Consider the following 13,026-nt stretch of genomic DNA (forward strand, 5'->3'; position numbering starts at 1 on the left):
GGACTCTTTTGAAAACACACTTCAATAAATGGAAAAGTCTAGATGAAATAGAAAAATAATAAAATAAAATAAAATAACACCTTGCAACAAAGGAAATCCAGGGACCAGATTCTCAGCTGAATTCTACCAGATCCCTAAAGAAGAACTAATGCCAATGCTTCTCAAATTATTTCCCCAAATAGAAAGGTGTAGTGCATTTCCAAATGCATTGTATGAAACCAGTATCATCCTGATATAAAAACCAGACAATGAAAAGTCAAGAAATGCAAACTATAGACCAATATCCCTAATAAATGTACATACAAAAAATTTTATATGAAATAGAATCCAATTAAATTAACAACATGACCTAATTGGTTTCATTACAGGGATGCAAGGATGGTTTAACATACAAAAAGTAATAAATTATATTCACCACATGACGAATTCTGGAAAAAAATCACAATTATCTCATTAGACACAGAGAAAGCCTTCAAAATATTCAGCATCCATTCAAAACAACAGTGAAGAAACAAGGATAGAAGAAACTTGTCTCAACATCATAAAGGCTACCTACAATAAACCCAAAGCCAATATCATACTTAATGGGGAAATACAAAGTATTCCTTCTAAAACCATGAACAACAAAAGAATGTCCACCCTCATCCCTCCTATTCAACTTAGTACTTGATATTTTAGCCAGATCATGTAGGAAGGAGGTGGAAATAAAAAGAATACAAACAGGAAAAGAAGTCAAATTATCTCCCTTTGCTGATGATGATCCAAAGAGTTCCACCAGAAGACTTCTACGGGTAATAAATAAATTCAGCAAAGTGCCAAGATTCAAAATCAGTTTATGAAAATCAAATATTCAACACCAACAATGAATTTGAGAAAGAATCAGAAAAAAATTGTATACAACAACCTCAAAAAATTAAAGACCTATGTATAAATCTAACTGAGGAGGTAAAAGACACCCTGCAGTGAAAATTATAGAACAATGAAGAAAGAAATTGAAGACACCATAAGATGACCTATCATGTTCACAGACTGGCAGAATTAATATTGTTTAAATGGCCATATTACCAAAAGCAATTTACAGATTCAATTCAATTCTCATCAGAACACCAATGACATTCTTCACAGAACTAGGAAAAAAGTTCTAAAAATCATATGTAATAAAGGACACAAAATCCAATTTCAAATTATACTACAGATTCATAATAACAAAAACTGCATGGTCTTGGCATAAAAACAGGCAAACAGACTGATGGAACAGAACTGGAGACAGATACAGTCATCTGATCTTTGGCAAAGGCATCAAAAACATATGTTGGAGAAGGCAGCCTTTTTAACAAGTGCTACTAAGACCACTAGATACATATGTAGAAGAATGAAACTAGATCCCTATCTCTCACCCTGAACAAAAGTCAACACAAATGGATCAATGACCTAGGAATCAGACCAGAAACTTTGCAAATGAGGAGAAAATGTAGGGTCAACACTAGGACATACAGTTGTAGGCACCAACTACCCTCAATAAGATTTCTAAAGTTCAGGAAATAATACCAAGTGTATTGTTTCTCTCTATTTTAGAGCAAGCAGGTAAATGTGGAATACTATAAGAATCATCCTTGTTATAGTCAAGTCAAGGTCCTAAGGACACTTAGTAGCTCCCATTACTATGATGTGGCAGTTGTGGTCAGTATTCAAAATAATCCTAGAGACTCATAAACTGAGCTTAGCCAAAGCTGTAACTTCATAGTTAGAATGTGAGCAGTTTCATAGGAAGGAATATATTTCATCTACTCAGAGGATGGAAAGTTGTGGCTTTATGACAAGGGAGGAAACAGCAGCAGCCAAATTTTGAGATTCTGTATAATACTTATAAGGCTGAAGGTTAATAAATTGATGACTTGCTTTCTTGGCTGTAGCCTTGACAATCAATGTTTTACCAGAGGCTAGAGGATCATAAAGACTATATTATTGGAGGCTGCAAGAAGCCTGAAATTCTCAAATACTTCTTCTATAGATAATATGACTGTTTTTCAGATCAATAAATGACATCACCTAAAACTGCTAAACCACTCCAAGTACCATACATGTTAAGAGGGTCTAATACATGAGCAGCAATATGCCTTTCATATTTCTGAAAGCTTCACATTTTTGTGACTCTTTGTTTCATTATTTTTTCCTGCCTAATATTTAGAATATTTCTATACATATAGTTTAATAAAGATTTAATGATTATGATTCATTTATGTTGTACTTAATATCTATATTTGGATTTCTATATTTGTCTATGTGTATATTTAGGAGCTCTTATTTCTGAGCTTCTACTTTTTGTTTGCTAGTTCGAAGAACTGCATCTACCATCTATTTGTTAGTAAAGTATGTTACTGCACCAAATATCAAGCAGAAAATGAAACCATCAACTTCATTCCAACTGCAGTAAAGATAAAAAACTTCAGCATGCACCTTCTTCATCGTTAACCTCAAAGCAGAAATGGAGGAACAGAAGACTGATTTTATGTCAAAAGTACATTACACAGGGAAGCTTTCATAGAATGTGATTTGTTAAGTATTTCTGCATTCTGATGCTGAGTACTCTACTATTAATGTACTAAAAGTTGATTTTTTCAATGTAGTTCAAGCCAGTTCTGTACATGAATGAAATTAAAGTATACATGCCAATTAATGAATGTAGTATAAGGGGCCCCAAAAAATTTGTGAAAGGAAACATTTGAGACTCTAAACTCCATCATCACTATATATAAGAAAAACCACTTCAGAAGTTGAGAAGTTAAATTGACATGGAAAATACAAAAGAAAGGCAGCATTAGAAAACACTAATTTCAATGGCTTCTAAGTATTCTAACATGATACATTCATCCTTCCACATCCTTGGAGATATAATGCTGAGAACACTATGGCTTTCTAAAGTATCTGCCCCTTCTGTAGCTAATGTTCAAATGGTTACTGCCAGTATTTACTCCTTACCATTTCTAGACAATCCTCCTTATCCATGACAGTTTTTTTTTTCTACATAGGTTAGCATAACTATATAGTTACACTATAGTCAGTTTTTTATGTAGTTGGTCTCTCAGAACTTTTGCTCCCGTGATCATTTCTATTACATTATATATATTTATACACATTTATAATTTGACTCAAAAGGTAAACTTTTCTGATTTTTCAACTGTTTAAATATTTCATTCTTTTCAATGTTATTGAATATAAAACTCATAGGGTTAAACAGGTTTAAAAATAGACTGAAAAAATATTGGTAATAACACAATATTAGCTTCAATATAATTATGGTGAGAGATTATTATACTAGCACATGTATAACTCCAATCTTCTGACTAAAGCAGCACTATGTTTTGAGTAATGAAACAATCAGAAAAATGGAAACAAATGCAGTCTGAAATAGGTTATTCAGACTAATAGAAGTTTTGGCAGAACTATGGTTGATTCACATAACAGTTGGATTATAAACCACAATATTCAAATAAGGTAACTATTTATGATAATTACTAAAATGTTAACTTGCAAATAAAGCACAGAAAATAGCACTCTACTATAAGTTGATTCAAGTGCAGTACAAGATAAAGCAGTATAATTAGAAGTCTATGTAGCTAACAGAATATCTTAGTCTCTGACATGTCAATACCAATGCAATAATGCAAGCACAGTTCAAATTCATTTTCAGTTAAGATAACTGTTCATGTTTTCTTTACAAATACTCATCTATCTGGAAGTATCCTTTCCATAAATTTTCGATGTATTTTGTTAATATGTCCTATGTATTTACTTGGTAAGGGCTTCTCTAAAGTCCAATACTTGGAAGATTTCTAGATTACTGAGTGAGCCGCCTTATGGTCCACAATGCTTTAGGCTACTTACATGGCTCTTTAGTTGCAAAGCAAGCCCCTACTCTATTCACTGTCTTCACAACTCATGACAGTGTTACCTCTACGAATCTTAGAAAGTTAGTATTTGCTTTCATTTTCTCAATATTGATAAAAATAACCACCAATACAATCTTCATATAAATAATTGTATCTATCATGGTAAAATACAGATCAAGGGATTGCAGGGTTGTGTGTTTTGCACCACCTCATTACTAACTCAAATCTAAACTCTGAAACCAAATAATCAAATGTCCTTATGAACTGCTCTCCTACCTTCTCCAATTTCCTTCCTGTAACATCCCCTTTGGACATACTCACATGTATTACCATTGTAACATTCATTCCACATAAATTCATTATCTTTTTAGAAGCTTTCTCCATTTAAGCCAAAAACAATGCACAGCCTTATCTGGAAGCCTCTTTTCCCTACAACAGCAAGTAATGGAAACTAAGCCAGTGTTTCTGCCTCATGAAGGCAGGCAGGAAATTTGCTTTATTGCCTGTGTTGACATAGTAAACCACTCTTCCAGGAAAATGCCTTCCCAAGTTGTACAGAACTCTCTCTTGCTGACTCACACCATTCTGGTGGTATCTTTAATGCATTTCAGTGGTGTAACTATGTGAATGTAGGTCAAGATAGTTCTTCATTATGTGAAATTACTAGGTGTGCAACAGAGCATTTAATACTTAACCAAATAAATATCAATGGAATGTCCTAGTTACCATGACAAACTGCCCCCCCAAAAAAAACCAAAAAAATCCATACACATCATGTACTTCCAAATGCTTTGAGGGATAGTGGAAGGAGGAGGAATGGAGTACTGCTCTCAGCTGGTTACTAAAAGATATACTTTATAGATCTTATCTCAAAAACCTATCTGCCCAATAATCAGTATTTCCAAAATCTAAATTCTTCACTCTTTAGCTGAATCTACTCTGTCTTATAGATCTTTCCTATATATTTAGATAAATCTACCCTGGGCTCTAACTTAATCAGAATACCTAAAAGTAGAGATTGAAAATAAAGAAAATACAATGATAAAAAGTACAATTTCAAAGTGTCAAATGAAGAAGGTTTAAAGGAAAGAATAATCAAAAAGTCTAAAGGTCAGAGGTACCCAGAAGCAAGACCACTGCAGATGCCAATTCGGTCAACCCAGACCAAGTGTTCAGACATTCAGGTACACTCAAAGGAGTCCAAGATCAACTGAGAAAATAATAAGGAGAAAACTATTCAATTAACTTATGTGGCCTCACTTCACTTGACCTGTAGAACATGTTTGGCAGCTTCTTCTCTAGGAATTTGGCACTAGTTATTTCCTCAGCTTGGAATGTCCTTGTCCTGATGTTCAAAAGCCTCATTCTTTCATCTCCTTGAATTGCTGGCTCAGTTTTTTCTTCTAGTAAAATCTACCCTGATATTTAATTTTGCAGCTTCCCCCACTTATACATGTACTATCAATCCCCTTCAACTGAAATATGTTTCTTCTTTCCAAAGCAATTATCAATTTTTGACACAATTTATTTTAATTCTTTACTACATTATTTCTGCCTGTTAGAATGTAAGCTCATTAGAAGAGAAAAATCTGCTATTTTCCACTCATATATCCCACGAACCTGGCATATAGCTACAGACCTCAGAAAACCTAACATTCAGAGATCAATAATTCTGACCTGCACCATGATGGATACAGGTTTTTACAGAGAATCCAGATCTATCTCCTCTATTCTGTACCATTGGTCCACCCACCTGTTTTGGTACCAGTACCATGCTGTTTTTGTTACTATTGCTCTGTAGTATAGTTTGAAGTCTGGTATCGCAATACTGCCTGATTCACACTTCCTGCTTAGAATTGTTTTTGCTATTCTGGGTCTTTTATTTTTCCATATGAATTTCATGATTCCTTTATCTATTTCTACAAGAAATGCCGTTGGGATTTTGATTGGCATTGCATTAAACCTAGAGAGAACTTTTGGTAATATCGCCATTTTGATGATGTTAGTTCTGCCTATCCATGAACAGGGTGTATTTTTCCATCTTCTAAGATCTTCTTCTATTTCTCTCTTTAGGGTTCTGTAGTTTTCATTGTATAAGTCTTTCACCTCTTTTGTTAGGTTGATTCTCAAGTATTTTATCTTTTTTGAGGATATTGTGAATGGGGTGGTTGTCCTCATTTCCATTTCAGAAGATTTGTCGCTGATATACAGGAATGCCTTTGATTTATGCGTATTGATTTTATATCCTGCCACTTTACTGAATTCCTTTATTAGATCTAGTAGTTTCTTTGAAGACCCTTTTGGGTCTGCTAGGACACAGCTTGTCCAGTAGATTTTATGTTTTTCAGTCTAAAACCATTCTTGAATCTGTGTGACCATCTCTTACTTGCAAAAATGGATTGATGTTACTTGTGTCAGGGGATTGATTACTGGAATCTTTATATGAACTCTATGCTTTCTGACACAAAACACTGCCATCTATCAATACTTTTTCCATTCATACTGTCCACCCACAATTGTAATGCCTTTTCCATCTTAACTAAGCACTTGTAACACTATGGTAATCACTTTCACAGGTAGAGGAAGAAGAGCAACAATTGTGATTTCTTTTTCCTTCTTCACATTTTCACAGACAGGAGACTCAACCTTACCATAGATTTTGGCAATTTCAGCATACATTTTATTTTTTTAAGTCAAGAACATTCACCTTTTCACTTGTAGAAGTTCCTCCTTGGCATATTCAAAGTGTGAGTGTCATTACTTTTATGCTTTGGGCAACTATTAAGCAAAATAAGAGTTACCCTAATAGAAACACTGCAAACACTGTCACCTTTTCACTTGTAGAAGTTCCTCCTTGGCATATTCAAAGTGTGAGTGTCATTACTTTTATGCTTTGGGCAACTATTAAGCAAAATAAGAGTTACCCTAATAGAAACACTGCAAACACTGTTATCTTTGACAATCAGATAACCAAGATGACAATGAAGTCAATAACAGGCAGCAACATATATAGAGTGGACATGCTTGATAGAGATGATCCAAGTCCCAGGGAGCTTGAGGCTTCATCACACTGCTCAGATCCACACAATTTAAAATTTATAAATTGTTTATCATGGAATTTTTCACTTATTATTTTCACACCATAGTTAACCATGGATAACTAAAACAGCCAAAAGTGAAACTGCAGATAAGCAACATATTGGATCAAGTTAATGCTGCTTCTTATTCACTAGTTTATTACTAAAGAGACAGGAAAATGCTTCCCTTACAGAAGCAAGCACTAATGGTCCCACCATGCCAATAGTGAGTCTCTAGACTTTCCACAGCATACTCAAGACTTTGCACCATGAAATCAAAAGTCACATATATTCTTCCATCTACCTGAAATTACTTGAACCTAATGGAATGAATTATTAGTTACACAAATCATTTGGTAGCTGAGAGGCATGAACACAGAACCAGAATCTCCCTGATACCTGAATATCATTTGAACGTGCATTTCCTAATACATTTTCATAAAAGTTTATGAATACTGAGTTTGAAGAGCCAGAATAAACAAAAATATTATTTAAATGATACATTTTCATTACGGCCTATCATAGGTGCAATAAGAATTTAGGAAATAGAAATTGCATTATTAATAGTAAAATATAGACAGAGGACACAATTAGAGAATCAGTCATCTGCTATGTCACATCTTCATTCCAAAAGAAATTCGTATAATCGTACATCATTTTACAATGTAAAAACAAATTTCCCAAAGATCCTTACCACCTTTCTAGCCCCACATGCACAGCCACTCATTCACATGTTCCTATTTCCTTTATGTGCAGGCCATCCAGCCTGTAGACAATTCAATTAATCTTACAAGTGACATGCACAAGGAAAAAAAAAAAACAGATGTGGCATTAAGATTTACAAAGTTATTGAAACTTTTTAACAAGTAAAACGCATCCTTACTTAGCTACACCAGAATGAGGAATAAAGGGGTTTACATATGTTCCAATTCTAAACCTATCAATCAAACCCATGTTATTCCTTTGGGAGCTTATTTACATGCATATTTATCAGCCTCACATGCTAATTCCCTGCTGTTTTATGCCTGCAAGGCATGTTTATGAGTCATAATTGTTGATCTCATTTGATGTATTTCACTGAAGGAAGACATTATTCAGTTATGTGGCCTAATGTCAATGAGTTACAATGACCTGATCTTCCAAATGCAACTTGCTCTGTAATTTTTATTAGGATACATAACTTATTGTCCATGGGAAAGAAGTACACTAAACAAAAGAATAAATGTTTTAAATAAAGAATTTAGTTAATCATCTCATTTGTTGATCCATGCAATCTGAAATATAGCTATAAAATGAGCTATGTCCCTCATGCAGTAGAGTGAGCCTTAGCTTCAGAATCTTTCACTTTAGTCTAACTTTGCAGACCTTCTTTCAGTTCACACTAAAATTCATGTTCATTCATTCACTCCTATTTGTTCCTTTTCTGTCATTTTGTTTTTCCCTCTCATTAAAGAGTTAGTGACTTTCTTAGGTTTTCTTACAAAAGCATGACTAGCGAAGCTATTTTTCCTCAACTGACTCAAAATATTATTTGAGGCAGGAAGCCTTTCTAATATAAGAAAATTGGGTAATGACAACTATTTGTGCAATCATATTCTCCCTTAGAAAACATTTATGAGTCATAAAAATCACTATTTCACATTATTTCCAATTTTTAAAAAAGTAAAAATATTATATGCAAAGTATAGCAGAATAAAATTTAACATTGGTATTAAAATAGCATAGGCTAAGATTTTTGCTAATGAGAAATAGAAATTGAATATGCTGAAATGTACCTATGTTTCTAAATATAAATCTAAATCGGTATTGTAATAAGCTTTACAATAATAGAATGACTTAGATAAATTATTACAAACCACATGCAATAGTATCACAAAGGCCTTGAAACAACATCTTCTGCACTACTGTGGAAAACGTGAATGTTTTAAAAATTGATTTTTGCAACACAAACTTCTCTAAGGGAAATGGTCTATGGTTTCCTCTACATGGCACATTTTGGGTATGATCATGCTAGTAAAATATGGGTCCCCTTGTAAGGGATCACCATGCTGGATTCAACAGGCACCATCATGCCAAAAGGAGAATGCACAATGCCTGGAACTGCTGCTTTCTACTCTGCGATGGTGCCATTCACATGACAGCTGGATGGAATCACAACCCAGAAAATTAAGTATTAAGAGACAGGTTATACTGGGCATATAGATAAATGGAGCACAGTAGTCACTCTCTCTTCGGTGGACCTGTATTGTAAAAATGAATCATACTCTTAAAATGTACTTGAAAGTATTTTAATAGTGGGATTAAAATCTAAGAGCATAAGAAAATGATATTCTTATCAATTTTCTTTTGTTCTTAGGATAAAATAATTTTTAAAAAGTTTGACTAAGCAGTAAGTGAAAGAAACAGATTTTAAAGAAACAATTATACGTACAAAACACTGTGAAAGAAACTATCTAGCTTTCCCTGTTTTCTAGCAAGATCTAGGAAAGTTGACAAGTAATAGTACTATATTAAAAGCATTTTTTAAAACGAAGAATAAGTAAATTGATATTCAGTACATATAGCCACAATACATGGGATTTTAATTGTATTTTAGAGCACTAGAATCTATATGTGCTAATAAAATTAAGTTGATTTCCTCCTTTCTAGTACAGAGATTAAAAGCAATCAAAGTACATACTTGCTGCTGAAGGAGGTTAGAACATTAATAATTTCACATGGAGCAAGAAATTCACCCTTTAAAGTATATACTAAAGTAAGTCAGACCAACAGAACACACCAATAAATGATGATGTCAGTTGCAGGACATCGTTTTCCATACTCATATTATGTAATTGGAAATTAAAATTCAATACTAATCTTGTATGTTCTTAAAATACATTGAAGTTTATGAAAGATTTTTACTATACAAACTTTTCCACCTATTCTAACTAAAATTGTTCATGACCGCTTGTTCACTTCCTACCCTTCCTCCATGCTTTACTTTTCTCCACAGTACTTATCATCATAGAACATATTTTCCTTATCATGTTAATCTTGCTTATTATCAGTCTTCCCTAAAATTGTAAGCTTCTTTGGAGTAGAGATTATTGTCTGTATTCCCAGAACTTAAAAGGAGCTTGTTAAATAGAGAAAGGTACTCAAATATGAGGAAAAATAATCTCTAGAAAAACAAGAACCTTAAGAGAGCTAGGACTGGATGCCTGATAGCTAAATTAAATTCTAAATATTAATATCATAATATATGTGGGCTGAGTCACCAGAGCATCATAATCCATCGACTTAGTCATCATAGCTGGGCTATTTAATCCCTACAATAAAGCGAAAAAAAATTCAGACTGCATATGTTTTTGATAAAAAACTAGAATGTGGAAAAATAAGAACAAAAAAACTATTTCAATTAAAATACAGAATAAAAGAAGACCATCACATTGGTTAACATTAAGGGTCACTATCTTGAAAGTGTATTTGAATAATAAGAAATAAAATGGAAAAAAACAGTTATTTGAGCAACTTCATGTTAATATACCATCAAAAAATGTTTGCTTTGGATTGAGTATTAAAATAATTAAGCACACTAAGGCAACATGAATTCATACACAAACTTGTAGAACTAGAATCCCTGAATGCTGCAGAATTCTTTATGTATTTATTTGGACTTTATTTCTAAAATGCAAAAATAAAGACAATGAAGCTTAGGTACAATAATTGCCAAAGGTAGCATGGAAGGTTTGAACCTTTCTTATATGTCTACCAAAAGTAAAATTTGGAAGTGACTCTGCAGATCCACATACTTCATTTTCTTCTCTCTTAAGCTAAACTTATGTTCTGGCCATAAGTCAACAAACCAAATTTGATGAGAATTTGCTTATGTATAAGATAGAAATGCCTGCTAATGGACAGACATCGAGGTTTTTCTATTTCTTATTTTAACACAAAATAAATGTTCTAGCCGAATTCCCTCTTATATTTTATTTCATTCTCCTAAAAACAAAATAAATAAATAAAGGTCCACTTTTTACCCATTTAGAGTAATGCTTGAGGAAAAACAGTGGAATGGTTCTGACATAACTTTCCTAAATACATATATGAATATACCACAGTGAATCTCTACATCATGTACAACCACAAGATTAGGATCCTAATTAGAATAAGACATATTCCATCTTTGTATACGTATGTCAAATTATACTCTACTGTCATGTATAACTAAAAAGTACATAAATAAAAAATCATAATAATGTTGGAACAAACATTGTACTAATGTTCCACAAGGGAGAAGCTGATAACATTTTTAAAATTTTACTTATTTATTTACTCTAATTAGTAAGATAATGACTTTTTAAACTTCATTTTTATGCCAGAAATGTAACTTACAAAAGTAAAGATTTCTGCTAAAGTAACTTAACAATGGGTAAACTGACATGGTAGAGAAAAATAGAAAATACCTGTTAATCTGTGAAATGCACATATACCCACATTTTGTAAAATTTGCTATTTTTGATTTACCATTTGATAATACAAAATAGTTAATACTTGTTCATCAAGACAGATTTGAGTTATAATATTGTAACTAAAAGCCTTCATCATAATGTTAGTTTATTTTTCTCAGAGAAATGTCATATCTTTTGTTTTTCTGTGGACAAAATGGGGAAATATATCCTGTTTCCTATTAATTTTTTTTAAAATGAACAATATGTAATTTCTTATACAGGTATCTGAAGTAAGTATGGATTAAGATATATTGACATCTGAAAACTGGAATCAATTTTCTGTCCATAAGAAAAAAGAAAACTGAACGCTAAAAGAAACAAATAGTAACAAATAGTTAAGTATGGAAATATAAAGAACTACTCCAATCTTCAGAAGACATATTTTGACAGAGTGTCAAAAGATTAAGGCTTCTACATTCAAGCACCTATCCACAATTAAACCTTTTTTTCCCAAATTTGACTAAATTCTCAATTCTCATACTAAGGACAAACCCTTATGAACTAATCTCTAAATATTGCATCTTGGGGTTCAGTTCTGCCTTACCTGCTCTATTTACATAATGTTCCTAAATCCAGTGCCAACCATAACCATATCTCAAGGCTTTACATATTCCCAGAATTCAAAACTCACATATGTATCTGTTCAGTAAACATCTCCTCAAAAATGTCTATCACACATCCAAGATATTACCACAAAACAAACTAGATCTCTTTTCCCTGCTCCAATTCTAATTTTATATTTATTTACTTTATAGAATTATACATTTATATCAAACATTCTAGTAAACAGTTTCACTTCTCTTGTTAGTTGCTCAATACTGATGTCCAGGACTCTTTCCGATTATATCTGTTTTCTTGCCATCCTGCAAATAGTTCACAAAAGGTATTCTTGGCTCACTATAAAAATATATTCCATAGTTATTTAATTCTCTTCATTTTCAGTACCATTACTCCTAATCTAAACCCATTACCTATCCCCTAAGGACAGTATTCCCTCCTAACTGCTCTCCCCATTTCTACTGCCACCTACAAAGTATCTACAAAACAGCCAGAATGCTCTGCTAAAAAAAAAAAAAAAAAAAAAAAAAAATTGAAACACATTTCCTATTAAAATTCCAACAGGATTTTTGAGGATACAGAGAAAATAATTCTAATATTTATATGAAATGGCAAAGGTACTGGAGTAGCCAAATTTTTTTTTAAAAGGAAGAATAAAATTAGAGGCCATTTACTACCTGACTTTAAGATCTAGTAGAGGAGTGTTTCTCAATGTTTTCATTATCTCCTTAAGGAATATTTTTAGATCATTCTTCTCATAATTGCTCCCTATCCACAAAAACCTAATCTACTGGGATGATCATGTTCTTTTGTACTTCATTCTGTTAATTTTCATATTGAATCGTCCATATATCTCAGATGAATCCCAGTTGACCCTGGTGAATAATCCACCTAAAATATTGCTAGATTCAGTTTGCTACGATTTGAATAGCAAAGGAGTTTTGCATCTATGTTCATCAAGGATACTGAATTAGAGTTTTCTTTTTGTTACCTCCTTGTCTGGTTTTG

At 32.8% G+C, this 13,026-nt stretch overlaps 1 protein-coding gene and 1 pseudogene across 5 annotated transcripts in view; both read right to left on the reverse strand.

Annotated features, from left to right (window-relative positions):
* The window catches only part of Tbc1d5 (TBC1 domain family member 5), a 501,737-nt gene that overhangs the window by 275,742 nt on the left and 212,969 nt on the right, over positions 1-13,026 (reverse strand). The window lies entirely within an intron of this gene.
* LOC144253603 (outer mitochondrial transmembrane helix translocase-like) lies at positions 1,567-2,466 on the reverse strand (annotated as a pseudogene).

Source organism: Urocitellus parryii, chromosome 3 (genome assembly GCF_045843805.1).
Source record: "Urocitellus parryii isolate mUroPar1 chromosome 3, mUroPar1.hap1, whole genome shotgun sequence".
Classification (NCBI taxonomy): domain Eukaryota; kingdom Metazoa; phylum Chordata; class Mammalia; order Rodentia; family Sciuridae; genus Urocitellus; species Urocitellus parryii.